Consider the following 16,249-nt stretch of genomic DNA (forward strand, 5'->3'; position numbering starts at 1 on the left):
TTCAGTTAACGTGATCGACATGAGGGGCCCGTCATCCCCACTGACTGTGTTGTTTTTGGAGCTAATCGTTGCAGCTAATCAGTGAGTAAACACGGCTGCTTTGGTTTGTTTCAGTCCTGGAAATGTATTCTAGTTTATTGTGATTAAACATTATAAAGATGAGTAAAATCCGCCATATTCAGCATGTTTTCCTGCCTAATTCTTAGTTTTAAATGGTGAATTTGGAGCTAGGGATTGGGTTTGGAGTTCAGATTAGAATTAGGCCTGTCTGTGTAGATGAATGTGTGTGTTAGTCTGTGTATGCGGGTGTCAGGACAGCTGTCAGATCACTTCGCTGATTGGCCAATATGACAGGCATCAAAAAGCGCCGTGGGAGGAGAAAGGAGGAGGCGGGCTGCCCAGCTGTCAATCACTGCCAGTCACAAGTCCAGTTCAGCCAACAAAGCATCACCTGAGCCCCCAACACACACAGACACACACACACACAACCATATAAAGCCCACATGTACAAACATAATCCATAAATCTCCATGCATACATCCTGAAACACACAACGCCACATTCACATAAAAAAAAGCCACCTTCTTCTGCTCTGCACACACACTGACTGACTCTATATCATTCTCACACACACACAGTCGTCAGTCTTAACACAGACAGGCATTCACTTTGACAGAGTAATTATGACGTCCCACTCTGAAGGAGCCCTGGGCTGAAAGGTGAGAGTTATCGATCCTGAGCAGGAGGAAATTTATCAATGTCCAAACGCTCAGCTCTGACAGGAACCCAATCCACTTAGAGCGCAATGTTCAAACTGTTCAGGTCGGCTCAGAAAACACACCTCTGCTCAGTTCAGAAGAGAAGCTGCAAGCTGGGATGAAGGCCAGGTGATGGGTCGGAGGGTAACGCTAGATCACCAGACAATTACGCAAGAGTCACTATGGGGTTTTAATTTGTCGTCAATAAGTGCTTCAAATTAAACTACAAAAAACACTGTTTATCGCTGTCCTCTAAAATGACAAATGGAAGCATGCTCTGATCAAACACCACTATTGACAGGACAACATCATCATAATTCAACAACTGTGCCTTCCAAACCAACACAGCTAACTCACTGTTGAACAATTAATCTGTTTAATGACGTGACAATGCTGGGGTTTGGGTACGGTTACATTTAGGACAAGCAGGAACCTCCAGGGCTGAAATAAGTGCTAAAACTGGAGTTCCCTAAATGGCCACTTGAGGCTGGCTCCAAATGTGAGTCAATCCCCACAGACCTCCATGTTAAAATGCCCAACTTTTCAGCGCAAATAATCATGTTTACAGCCTGATGAAAAAAAAATAAAGTTTTGGTCTCTATCGCTAATTTTCCCATTTATGGCAACTGTACGGGGGGGTTGAATTGTGAACTCCCCTGTTAACATTTTATAAAGGCTTTAAGTTACGCAGTTATTTACAGACATGACAGGATGCCTGCCATGGTTTCTCACTATCTTGTCCACAGCTCCATCCATCAAATATGGACACTTCTGGCTCCAAAAAAACACAAGATGTCAGCAGCCAAAATGCCAAACTTGAGGCTTTCAAATCGGAGTCGGCAAACCAGTAGGTGACATCATGGTATTATTTTATACAGTCTATTGTTTAGGCAGAAAAACCACTTGGTTAGGTTTGGGGAAAGATTATGGATGGGTTAATATAGCCTAAGCATTTAAGCATTTTAGTAAAGGTTTTAGAACAATCCTGGTCATATTTAACAACACGTTGTCTACTGACCAAAAATGAAAAAAATGAACTCTTCTGTATTATAGTTTCAAGTTTTGTTGCCCCATCCACCCATCCCGTCGTCCTCCCTATGTGGACTTTGGCTCTTTATTACCGTGATCTGACTCTCTTTTTTGCTAACATCGTGAGAACTACGGCTGCATGTGTTCTGCTGCTAATTCCAAACATATGTATACAAAGACACACATACAAATCAGTGCAGAATTACTTCAATTAGAGAAAAACTGGTATCTCATTTGGTCTCGGTAATGAGAAGTATCATTCTGACATCTATTGAGAGGCAACCTGTTTTAGGAGGAAAATAGTGGAAAAGCAGGTCAAAGGTGAAAAGTTGAGTGCCAGTAATAGTGTGTTGTGTTGTAGCACACAAGCAAGTCTTACTCTTGTCTAAAAGATTTTAAGCGTCATGGCTATATATTAGGCTGATTTCGACAATGTGAAAAAGGCTGAGATTTCAAGACAAGACTCCATTAGCGAGACCTACACACAAAACAGACTAGAACAAGCAAAACATACAGAAAAGCATTTAATTTCTCTATAGGGCCCATTCTATGATGTTGTAAGACCCTCATTATAACAGTCTGAGCCTGGTAGTGGTAAAAAGAAGCACTTTTAATAGACATAAGTTGGGTTGTAGTTGCCAGGTTAGCAATCTAGCAGCTCGCAAACACACACAGACACACTGCAGTATATAGCGCTCACAAAACTTTTAATAATAAAATGACACTCTTTGTTGTGCTTCACAGTTGGCGAAGTAATAACCCGTGCAGCATTCTTGCACACTCAGTATGTGAAGCTATTGCATCGTACATCGTTGCCTGCAATTCAGTAGGTGCTGTCATACATCAAATTTGATGTCGTACCCAAGTTTATTAGATCCATGTCACACAGTGTAGCTTGCACTAAATTTATAAGATTGCTAAAATCTGGGAGTCTGTAGGAGGCTTAACACAATTGTTTTCAAGGAAGTGTAGTTTCATTATTGATTTGGATTTTCAGGCTGTTCCTGTTGTACCACCCAGCCTCAGCTTATTGTGTTCAGAAAGTGGAATGTTTGCCGTTATATGTAAATTACCAAGGGAGTGATGTTTGTGTAATTACATCAATCACAGATTACGCTTCTATTTTAATTGAATGAATTTTCAATCATTTGTTTCCTCTCTGTGTGTTGCCCACAGTCTGAGCTCCGGCTCTGCTGTGACTGGTGTTGTACTGAAAGCTTGTGTATTAATATAATAATATAAATAATAAATATAAATAATAAATAAATAATATAAATATAATAATAAATAATATAAATATAAATAATATTTAGAGTGCTTTAAGAAACTCCCTGCACTCGTGTTGGTTGGAGTCGCTAACATTTATCTTTGACTGACAGATCAAGGCATTAAAGCGTGGCTTACCACAGCTTGAGAAGCAAACATTTTGATATCGAGCTTGTAACAGACTGGAATTCTTACTACAGGAGTACTCTCGCCTTATTTTAGAAACCAGAGAGCGTACTGTACCTCAACGAAACACACAAGCAATGGCCCAGAGTTTTAGGGTACATGTTTTAGGGGACATCTGACATAAATCTAAATATGAAAAAGATGCAGGTTATACAGGGGACCTCACAGAGTTGGGTTTGAGTCCTGTGTGAAGCCTCTTTCCCACTGCACAAAAAACCCACTAACACCCAATGGCATCTGGCTTTGTATGTAATGGGAAAGGTTACAATTGGCATGCATTTCTGGGACAAATAACACTGCAGTGGACATGGGTATTTACTGACTCCGGCTCCGATCAGCATTGATGGAAATACAAGACCCACTAATTTTAGCCCCTTTACCGACGAAATGTAATGATGCGCCACCACAAAATACTGTGCATCTCCGCCTATTGATCACGTTTGAAAGAGAGAATGAATAAGTAAGAGATTAATACAAATAAGTAACCACTATAACATTTTCACTGGCCTCCATGCTGCTGTCTGCTGTTTACTAACCTGTTTTTGGCATGTCTTTGACGTTGAATGTGACACACCGAGTTTTCCTTTGTTTAAAAAACCTGCATACACATGCTAACTTTGGTGGAAAAGGGGTGAGTCAACATTTGCTTGTTATTTCTAGACTTGATTGACCTATTATTTTCACTTTTTAGGATATATATAAAGCTGACGAATATGCACTATATACTTAAATTTTAGCAGAACAGCTGAATAGACCTGTTCGTGTTAACATCATATTGCCCAAGAATATACACCTGGGTGTAAATAGCCACATTAGCTATTTACACCCAGATGCAAATTGTACTATTGGCTAAAGACACCTGGGTGCTGAAATCATCTGCCTACAATAAAAACTTATTCAAATTTGCATTTATACCTTATTAATTCTAACTCTTAACTCAAGCCCTACAACATTACTTTGTCTTCAACTTTGTCTAGAAAGGGATGGCAAACTTTTTTAACTTGCTGTTATGGCATTGTGTATTTTCAAGATATAGTAAGTAATACATCACAAGCTTTATGTTACTTACATTATGAACTCTATAAATGGACAGTGAGGACTGAATAACACAGACAAGGATAGATGTTTTACACTGCAGATATTACAGCTAAAAGGGTAGAGAGATGGCATGATAACAGCGTATGGGGATATCTCGAATTTGGTGTGTAAAAAAATGCAAAATGACCTGTAGTTTTCTGAATGCTAACAAATGCTCAAAGTCTCTATACTGATTAGGGATGCACCGATTTATCAGCTTAAAGGGATAGTGCACCCAAAAATGAAAATTCAGCCATTATCTACTCACCCATATGCCGACGGAGGCTCAGGTGAAGTTTTAGAGTCCTCACATCCCTTGCGGGGATTGGCGGGTGGCGCAGCTAGCACACCTAATGGCAGACGGGTGAATAGATAATGACTGAATTTTCATTTTTGGGTGCACTATCCCTTTAACGTTGGTATCGGGCAATATTTGCCTTGTTGACTGCCATGGTTGGTTGGCAAATAAGATGCCATTCACCTGGGAACAATAGGAAATCCCTTTGAAATGAACAGAGATCTTGCCAAGGACTCCTTCGAGAGGGCACGGTAAACTCTTGACGCATCAAAGGACACACCCTATTGTTGCCCTGATATTGCTACATCGTGAACAATCAATCAGTGTTGACACTGGCAGGAGGAGAGCTACTTAACGTTAGATGTTAGCAGCCGCCAGCAGCAGCTAACAGCTCATGGAAGTTGCATTGAGTAAATTATAACATTCTCATGATGTGTTTAATGTCATCTTGTAAAACGTAGTTTTTGGCGAGAGTTTTTATAGCAATATAAAATGGATATTATAAAGGGAATATTCATATCTTATATGTAGTACAAAGGCCTCTGAAGTGGTTATTTTTTAAAGATGTTTTTCATGTTAAAGATTATATAAATGGTTATTTCATGAATTTGTATGCTTAGATTTGTGGTCATTTGAAGATAGTGTAATGCAGGGCTTAATTAGGCCACTTTAAAACAGTTCACTTATTTTTTAATCGTGTAAATTTCGTCTTTTCCCTGGCTCAAAAGAGGTAACAAATAACAATGAAAAGAAAATAAACAACGATATAAAAACATCAGCATGGGTGTCGGCTATCAGCCAAATTATTATCTTAAACATCAGTATCCGTATCAGTCCAGAATTTCAAAAATTGGTGTACCCTAATACAGATAAAGATCAGGTGTTGTGATACATAGCTCTAGAATGGCTTCTACAGGTGTAAATAAGGAAATAAACCCAAGGAACACTTTATTCATCCTGAGTGACTGCAGTAATTTGCAGTGGTAATCGACACAATTAAAGAAATGCAATAATGTAGACTCAGTGGTGGAATGTTTTGTCTTCCTAGCAACATGTTGATTGCTGCTTTGATTTCACGGAAACACTACAGGAAATGTTGGACCTACTACTTCAGATTTATCATGACAATAAGTAAATATAAAATGTTCCTAATGTACCGACTCATGTATCTTTTATTTCCTGTGCTGTATACATGCAGATTAGAGATGCCATATTTTCGCACCACATCAGAAAGGATTAAAATGGTCTATTTATTTCCTTGAAACCATTTTAGCAATTTTCTGGATCATAAAGAAACAGATCGCTCCGACGATTTATAGCAGCTTGGTCAATATTTCTGTCAGAAGACTGCTTTCAAAATGAGATTGTCATGAGAAAGGCCCGTTGACTGAAACGTCAGCAAAAAAGTGTGGTGAAAAATACTATCCATTAGGGACGTTTGTGTGTGTATGTGTGTGTGAACAATCTTTATAAAGTTTGGATCCTATGCACCACGAGGGAAAACACACAGTGTGTCTCTGTATGTGTGTCTGTGTGCGTTATTTGTCTTCCCACTCATCAACTCCACCATCATACTAACCGAGCACCTGTGGACATCTGCCTACAGCCCGAGGCCATGTCCACACCTTCATTTTTCTCAGACAATGAGTGGAATCATTTCCCCTCACACAGACCTCTCCATCATTATTGACACAGAATTATTGATCAGGACCTCGGCCGGTAAATTACAACCTATTAGTCAAACTCTTTCCCCCAGTTTTGAAACGACCAGAGAGCAAAAAAGGTTTGATGGAGTGAGATTATGGAGAAGCTCTGCGTTCTGCTGGGCGGTTTACGTCGCTGAGTGCTATTATATATTCTGGAAATTCCTGTTTTTCTCCTGTTGAGGAGATTTATTAGGTGAATGCAGATTAAACAGCAGACAAACATGCACTCGCCTGGCCCATTCCTCAAGGTGCCGCTGCCACTGAATCAACATTAGTTCAAGGAAGCCGAGGTTCCAGGTGAAATCTACAACATTGAAGTTAGAGAGCACACAAGCTGCCTCACTTAATTTTTTCTCTTTTTTTTTTTTGATGTTTTGCCCAAGGCCTATCCTACTAAAGAGAAGTAATTTGGCTTATCTTATCCCAGAGACCTAGCAGCTGCTTTTTATTCTTTTTTGTGAGGTCTTTTTTCTCATTTAGTCCAACAAAGATTGTCCTCATAGATTGACCTTCTCTGTGCCTGCAGGCCGTTGCCCTCATGCCAGTAACTAGATAACACACTCTATCAGAGATTTGAGAAAATCATTGGGAAAGCAGTGGGGCTGATAGTGGCATCAATCCTAACCTGACACCAGGCTGGGTCAACCATTTATCTCTCCACACCGCCTCTGGTCACAACAGCGGCCATCTTGCTCTGCTACATCCTTCTTTAATAACCTTGGCCACGTCTCTTTGCAGACTGAGAGGATAAGGCGCCATGGCACTCCTCGCGCCTCGCCTGATTGCCGCCGTTTTTGTTTGCATCTTACCCGTGGAAAATCATGTTCAAACACATTTACTGTGTGTCTCAGATCGACAAGATTCTCCTACACAAGCAAACACACACACAAGATGTGTCTAACAAGAGGGCCAAAGCTCACAAACTCGTTAGCGTAGGAGTTAATGGTGACTCCACTGTCATTAATTCCCCATGGTGTTTGACTTAAATGCTTCTATATTGGTGGAGTGAGAGATTCCCAGAGGCCTCCTAGCGCTGAGATCATTGTTTTTCACTTACTAACAATGAACTTATGATCAGAGCGCTGCAAGGCTTTTAAAAAATGCCCCGCAGGATCATTACAGACCCTGTGTATGTGTCTGTGTGTGCGTGTGTGTGTGTGATGCCAATGAGGCCGGCAGAGCAGCAGTGTGTCCGAGGCTCATCTCAGTGCTCTGTGGTGCAGCCAGGATGAGAGGGGAGGTTAAATGGGGCGTCATCAATCTCAATGAAGTGCAATTATTTTCTCACTTATTAATCATTGCAGGCTAATAGCTAGTGGCAAAGCTGGGCCCGCCATTTGTCAAACTTAGCAGATTTCTGTAATTTTGTTTCCCCGTTTCCCTCTAATGTTTGTGTAGACTTTGGCAGATATCTATGGAGGGCTGCAATAAGTCTGTGCCTCCAAGTATCTATCTCCTACCTGCACGGCAGAACTAACTGAACTTCTCGCTGTTTCTCCATGTGAGTGATTCTCTCCATTTCAGAGCTGAGTGACTATTTCATGGTCTGTGGCAGAGCAGAATGGAAAGCTTTATTTGCAGGGTGCAGCATGGACGGCCTATTGATGGTTAACTACGCTCAAACCCTAACAAACTTCACCCATTACTCTGGACTGTTGCTTGTTTGTGAGTAATGCTACTATAAGATGCACGTGCATTTACATTTCATTAGACACTGTACATATGCTGAGGCAAGAGAACCAATACATTTAGACTGAGTAACAGCACTGCTATTTGGCACTGTACATTTATAAGAAAGGTCATTAGCTGCACTTTAATCTAACAAATTGCAGCTGGAACAACACCTAATCAGGTAATACTGATGTCACAGTGACCACACCCTGGAGTACACCTCTACATTAGAGTCAGCCTGCTCTCATGCACTGTTCATAGGTATACCTACGAAGAGTAATACACCAGAATTAGTATAAAACACACAATCATGAGCCAGTATTTAATGTACAACCCATGTAATCGGGAAGGATGCAATCTTGTGGCAAACACGCTAACAGGAGTAAAGAAGGAAGTAGTATAAAGAGCAAAAGTCCACAAAAGAAAGGCAAACTGGGGTGGTGGATGGCTCAGACAAACAGGACTTTCCCCCAGGAGACCAGTGTTTGTGTCCCTTGTGAAACCAAGTGAACTTTGAGTTATTTTAACTTATACAACAGTTAGTTCCGGCCCTGCAATCTGATTGGTAGAGAGACAGTAAAACCGTGACGATATTGGAGTACAACATCACGGTTATTTCACTGTGTATGTATCACTCCGCCTCACAGCTGATTGCAATCGACAATCAAATCAAAACTGACGGTTAGTGTCAGTTAGGTCAGCAGTTGCGTTGTAGGCTAATTAATTCATCCACTGTCAAACAGCCAAAAATATGGATTTATTTCCTAAAATAAGTTTTGAATTGAACTATGAATGGTCATCAGAGGAAGATGAGGGAGAGGAGAAGCTGAATCCATCTGAGCACACATCCAGGTTTGTCAGTGTTTCATCAGCGGAGCTCAATGACTTGGAGAAAAGCAACATACTGTCAGATCAGAAGGCAGAGTCGGCTGTGCCTGTGAAGCGACAGTCCACCATGTAGTCACCAGAGACTTATTTCACCGGCTGCACAATTAATGGAAACGTGCAGATAAATGTGTATAAAGAGTAAGTGCCTGGCGCACCATGTCTGCGTTACATAGCAACGGTGACAGCGGAGTCCTGAGGGAACTATTTTTGTTGGCGGAAAACAAATAAAATGCTTAAATTAATCTATTTTGTCCTCATTTTTCAACATTTCTTAATCAGCCTTGCTTATTTAACGGTTGAACTGTTGTATAAAAGCAATATCACACTCGAGCTCGTGATGTTGTACTGTGATATCGTCACGGCTGTGATTCGGTCGTAGGCACGAGGCCGCAGGCCGAGTACCGAAGACAGTCACAGCCGTACTGATATCACAGTACAATATCACTCCCTCTCGTGTGATATTGCTTAAGTACGTCATCAGCATGTTTCTTTTTTTTTTTTTGGGGGGGGGGGATTTTTGCCTTTAATGTAGTGTGAAGTGACAGTGTGAAATGGGGAGACAGACAGAGTGGGGTGGCGACATGCAGCAAAGGGTTGCAAACCGGAGTCGAGCTCGCGACCGCTGCAGCAAGGCATCGCTTCTATACATAGGGCGCCGGCACTATCCACTACGCTACCAACGCCCCCATCAGCATGTTTCTGGTCTTAAACCTAACCTATGTAACTTTACTTGCTTTAACCTAACCTGGCTAGGTAACGTTACGTAAAATACGTAATTTCATGTTGAGTAAGTAACGTGACAACGCCAATTATGGGGTGCTAATTTGTTAGATATCATATGAACAGTTTTATGATGACATGTTGCTGGAGTTGAGCAAAACCAGGATTTTTAACTGCCGTTACACTGCTCTTTAAACAAACACTAATAAATATTTTTATGGGATCAACAGATCAGTGACTGTGTAATGTGAAAGGTTCATAGTGACGAACCCACAGAGAATGACACTTTGACTTCTGTTGCTCCTCTTAGCTCAGTGGAGCTTTTCAGCATCTTTCAGCTCATTGTGTTAGACTAACGACCCACCACATTCATTAGACACTTCCATCTGATTAACCCACTGTACTTAACACTATTTGTCGAGCACCAAACAGCAAAGATAAAGGCAGGGACTAGCTTTTGAACATTTAGCAGCTATAGAGCCACATATATCAGCTTGTTCTTGTTCTAAGGGCATCACATACAACCACTTTGTCACGCCCCTCAGCTTGTTACATCAACACCAAAGGCAGGCTTTGGCGTCTTTATGAGACCCATCAGGCTTTCAACTAACTCCAATGTAAACCCATCCATGGCAACGCTTGACACTCAGAGCAACTGAGTAGTTGTATAAAGAGAGAGCAAGTCTATGTATGGCAGGTAGGAGGGTGAGCGGGACAGCGTGAAACCAAAAGTCAGTGTTGTTTTTATGTGACGTTACACAATTGATGCATGGTTGTCGCACGCAGACGTCACTAACATAATGTAATTATGTCACGTTATCTAACAAATGTGCTTGTTTAAACCTAACCAAGTCATTTTGTTGCCTAAAACTAACCATGTTTTTCAGCTGTTTGGGCTGTGCATCGCAAACACATTCTCTTTATAAGATGTTAATACGACAATATTACATTTACAGCTTGTTTGTTTGTGCCCAAATGGCAAAAAATATCTATAAATACAACTTTGGAAAAAAAAATGTTAAAACTGTTTACAACACATTTTAATAAACCAAATTATTAGAAGTGGAAACTAAAGTTAACAAACCAAAAATGTTGATTAAACCTTATGGACGTAGACATGATCAGTAAGTTTCAATGTTGAGAACTACAGCTGCTGAATTCACCCACAATTGACACAGAATTTACAAATGAACTGATTTAAGGTGGAGACTATTTTTCATTTTTCTCAGCACCATTATCTTTAGCTTCCATTCTCCGTTATCAGCCTACATCACAGAACTTAAAGCTCGGTGACTGGATGTTTCTTCCTGAAATGAATACTGGGAGTTAAAATTAACGTCTACCTTAAACTTTTGCAATTATGCACACTAGCTTGTACCTTCCACAGTTCTAAAAAAATGTATACTGATGATTCAACCAGGAGTTTCATGCTGATTCAAGTGTTATAAGTGCTCATGTAACACTGTCTATGGGAACAATGAATGGGACTTTTATGTTCAACGTTTAATATGAATTGAAAAATATACATCATAACTAAAGCAGTTTTTCCTTTATCTTTATATTTTAGTCATTTATTTGCTTGTTCGGTTATGAATATTGAATTTTAGAGAAACACTAACATTCAGAGGTCACATGATGACAACTGAGCTATTGCCACGACAGCTGAGCAAACTCGATCTGGTGGGGAAGGAATTATCAGTGGTATAATGTACTTTTTTTTTTTTTCAACAATATCTTTATTGAATTTTCCAAATTTAGAAAACAAAACAAAACAAAACAAAAGGCCGACAAAGTGACACAAATGAGACAGTGTGTTAACATACAGGTCCTTGTATAATGTACATTTACTCAAGTACAAATATTAGAGACCATACACAACTTGGGAACTTCCAATTTCTGTTTTTTCCAATTTCTGTTACCTTCTTCACTACATTTGAGAGGCAAACACTGTACTTTATATTGTAGTACGTGTACCTGAAAAGCTATATAGTGTTGTTATACATATATATATATAACTATATAGCCTATAGTTATAGGCTAGTTATTTGTCAATCCAACTTGGCCTGACAAAATATAACCTCAAACATCTTAACTAGAGACCATCTTGTGATGGGATCTACTCCAACTGCAATACAGTGATTCATGACATAAAATGAATGTGGGCCAGGGGCATGAAGTGGAGAGGAGTCGATGGCCTCTTCCCCACTTCCTTACACCCCTACTTCCTGCCCCCTTGCTCGGGCCACATGCTTCTTTAAACACGGCCTTCATTGTGATCTCTATTACACACCTGTAAAGTTTTGTGAGTGCATCTCACACAGTTGTGACAACTGTGTGAGATGCAGCCCTTGCTGTTATGAGCTGAAATAGTGCATCACAAAAATAATCTAAGTATATAACTTAGGGTTATGTTATGTTAGTTGATTTATATTTTACATGCAAGCTGAATCATCATCAGCCAACACAGTGTTGAAGAATAAACTACTAACGACTTGTAAAATAGTTTGAAATACATGTTAATGCATCTCATAATATTTAAATTTAGAATATAATATTACACTGACAGTGGACATTAAGTACCTTTACTTTTGATACTTTAGGTACAATTTGATGATAAGACTTACATACTATAATATGGAAATATTGATTTAACAAAAATATGGATACAACAAAAGATCATTTTAATTTAAGCACAGGTCACTGCACCTTGTCAGTAGTCTTTGCATTCTGTAATACCTTGCATATGAAAAAGCTCTGGATCACAGCTTCAGGAGAAACTTTTCCGCCTGCAGCTACAAACTTTCTGGGGCTCGACTGCAGGATGCGGAGGCTCAGCAGCTCAGAGGCTCTGTGTGCCAGATGTGTCAGGCAGCGTTGGCTGCAAGAGGCAAGACAACTGGTTGCGTTCATAGCTATTGTTACCCTTTTCTATTGTTTGGTTTTCCTGACGTCTTAATAGTTTCTTATAAATTAAATAAATACTAAAATTTTCATCTATTAGCAACATTTCTTTTCATCAGTACATGTATATGTCAGACAAATGTGTGTGTGTGTGTGTGTGTGTGTGTGTGTGAATGAGAAAGAAGGAATGATGTGAATAAGATTTAGATTTTCATATAAAAATGTAAATATTCATTGTATTCAATAATGTGTAATTTGACTCACAATAATGTAACCTCAGCGTTCACAGTACTTGATTTGAGTGCCAATAAGAAGACACAGTGATGCATAAACAGTATGGGTGTGATTATCTGTAATTTGCCCACAGCTAAATAATGAAGAGCAGACAGATGTGTTTAAAGGCAGTGAAATAACACAGCCCTGTGGATGTGTTTGGTTTGGCAGCCTTGTCATCGAGAGCTGTTGGTAACTGTGTGAAATATATGGATGAATGTGTGGTCACTGTGGGACATCTAGTGGCAACAAAGGGGAATGACACTCTGCTGTAATTATGTATTTGATCTAGTGAATGGCTTGTGGTCGAATAAATTGAATAAATTGTGTTCTAAAACACCATCCTGTTTTATGTCTAACTGCTGACACTGAGCAGCTGCAGCACCACTGAGATCAGTTCCCTCAACACTAAATCTGACATTTTATTACCTCAATTTGTCTTACCCCAAATACAGACAAGATGAGTTAACGTTTGTCAATTAAAGCAACAAAGACAGAAGAATTATTGTGGACCTAATTTATCAAATTTAATGTTAATGTCATCAACAAATCTGGAGATTTCACTGAAGCACAGTCATGGTGAAGCCCTGCTTTGGCAATGAATATTGTTTATCATATACACTTGCCATGTTGTGCTATGTAGCAGCTGTATCCAGTATAATGTAGCATTTTATATATATATGCTATGTATTTGTATTGAAGTTTTCAAATTACAACAAAAACCACCTATCTAAACCACTGAATGAATGGGCAAATACCTAAAAATATGGTAATAAAACAGAGTTGAATATACAAATGTTTCAGCAATTACAAGGCAGATATTGGACTAAGTCATTGCTTGCAAGTCACAAGAAGGTCTCAAATCTTTGCACTCAAGTCACAGGTCAAAACAGGCAAGTCCTGAGTCAAGTCTCAGGTCAAGACTGGTAAGTTCTGAGTTAAGTCCCAAGTCCTAAACTTTGATTTTGAGTCCTAATCAAGTCATGATGTGTTCTCCACCAAATTTATTTCCATTTTAACAACATAGTCACAATATTTAAAATTTACAAAAAACATGAATGCCAATTCAAAGTTTGTATTTATTCATTAAAACAAGTTTGTTTTAAGTTTTTGCATCTCCATCTGTAATAACTGACCTGCACATTTTACACACTGCAGTACGTTTTTTTGTTGACCATCATGTAGTTTTTGTACAGTAATGAAATTATCTTTGGTATCATTTATTTCCAACTGCCACTTGGTAACGTAACATTAGGGCTTAATCTTTCTCTCCTGCAACTTGACTGGATGCTGAAATCTTGAAAATCACATGGGCACACTTGCTGTCCTGCACAGACCCCCGTCTTTGGCTTTACTGATCAGTAACAGCACTTTGTTTCAGAAGCTCCTCCATTTATTTTCCAAAACTGCCAGATTTCCTTTGGTAATGTTAGTTTAGTTAGTTAGTTAGTTAGTTAGTTAGTTTTAGTTTATTTATATATACAGTACAGGCCAAAAGTTTGGACACACCTTCTCATTCAATGCGTTTTCTTTATTTTCATGACTATTTACATTGTAGATTCTCACTGAAGGTATCAAAACTATGAATGAACACATGTGGAGTTATGTACTTAACAAAAAAAGGTGAAATAACTGAAAACATGTTTTATATTCTAGTTTCTTCAAAATAGCCACCCTTTGCTCTGATTACTGCTTTGCACACTCTTGGCATTCTCTCCATGAGCTTCAAGAGGTAGTCACCTGAAATGGTTTCCACTTCACAGGTGTGCCTTATCAGGGTTAATTAGTGGAATTTCTTGCTTTATCAATGGGGTTGGGACCATCAGTTGTGTTGTGCAGAAGTCAGGTTAATACACAGCCGACAGCCCTATTGGACAACTGTTAAAATTCATATTATGGCAAGAACCAATCAGCTAACTAAAGAAAAACAAGTGGCCATCATTACTTTAAGAAATGAAGGTCAGTCAGTCCGGAAAATTGCAAAAACTTTAAATGTGTCCCCAAGTGGAGTCGCAGAAAACCATCAAGCGCTACAACGAAACTGGCACACGTGAGGACCGACCCAGGAAAGGAAGACCAAGAGTCACCTCTGCTTCTGAGGATAAGTTCATCCGAGTCACCAGCCTCAGAAATCGCAAGTTAACAGCAGCTCAGATCAGAGACCAGATGAATGCCACACAGAGTTCTAGCAGCAGACCCATCTCTAGAACAACTGTTAAGAGGAGACTGCGCGAATCAGGCCTTCATGGTCAAATAGCTGCTAGGAAACCACTGCTAAGGAGAGGCAACAAGCAGAAGAGATTTGTTTGGGCCAAGAAACACAAGGAATGGACATTAGACCAGTGGAAATCTGTGCTTTGGTCTGATGAGTCCAAATTTGAGATCTTTGGTTCCAACCGCCGTGTCTTTGTGAGACGCAGAAAAGGTGAACGGATGGATTCCCACTGTGAAGCATGGAGGAGGAGGTGTGATGGTGTGGGGGTGTTTTGCTGGTGACACTGTTGGGGATTTATTCAAAATTGAAGGCACACTGAACCAGCATGGCTACCACAGCATCCTGCAGCGACATGCCATCCCATCCGGTTTGCGTTTAGTTGGACGATCAATTATTTTTCAACAGGACAATGACCCCAAACACACCTCCAGGCTGTGTAAGGGCTATTTGACCAAGAAGGAGAGTGATGGAGTGCTGCGGCAGATGACCTGGCCTCCACAGTCACCGGACCTGAACCCAATCGAGATGGTTTGGGGTGAGCTGGACCGCAGAGTGAAGGCAAAGGGGCCAACAAGTGCTAAACACCTCTGGGAACTCCTTCAAGACTGTTGGAAAACCATTTCAGGTGACTACCTCTTGAAGCTCATGGAGAGAATGCCAAGAGTGTGCAAAGCAGTAATCAGAGCAAAGGGTGGCTATTTTGAAGAAACTAGAATATAAAACATGTTTTCAGTTATTTCACCTTTTTTTGTTAAGTACATAACTCCACATGTGTTCATTCATAGTTTTGATGCCTTCAGTGAGAATCTACAATGTAAATAGTCATGAAAATAAAGAAAACGCATTGAATGAGAAGGTGTGTCCAAACTTTTGGCCTGTACTGTATGTATGTATCCTGAATATATTGGTTCACATTTTTAAGAACCTCCTTCCAAAAACTTTTGACCACATTACATTTCTATAGCTAGTAAGCTGCTGTGTATTGATAGCTCCATGTGCATTAATGCAGTAAGGTTACTCCACACTCAGGAGCCACTGTGGTTCATAGCAGCAACAGGTGAATGAATACAATGAACAAACTTTTGCTTTTGGCAATTCCCAGTGAATTTGTAAACTTATCCGGCAATGAGGAATTCCCCAGTGTTAACTCTTAATAAATGTATACTTTGAATAAAAATGTAGACTCTTGTTAGCATAAGTGAGCACATGAATGTTGATTGCGGTCAGTTAGTGATTAGTAGCCTACATTTTAACAGGGTGA

The 16,249-nt window shown here is 39.8% G+C and overlaps 1 long non-coding RNA gene across 1 annotated transcript in view; it reads right to left on the bottom strand.

Annotated features, from left to right (window-relative positions):
• The window catches only part of LOC144466476 (uncharacterized), a 29,640-nt gene that overhangs the window by 12,948 nt on the left and 443 nt on the right, over positions 1-16,249 (bottom strand). The gene's annotated exons all lie outside the window — the stretch shown is intronic.

This window comes from Epinephelus lanceolatus, chromosome 13, assembly GCF_041903045.1.
Source record: "Epinephelus lanceolatus isolate andai-2023 chromosome 13, ASM4190304v1, whole genome shotgun sequence".
Taxonomy (NCBI): domain Eukaryota; kingdom Metazoa; phylum Chordata; class Actinopteri; order Perciformes; family Serranidae; genus Epinephelus; species Epinephelus lanceolatus.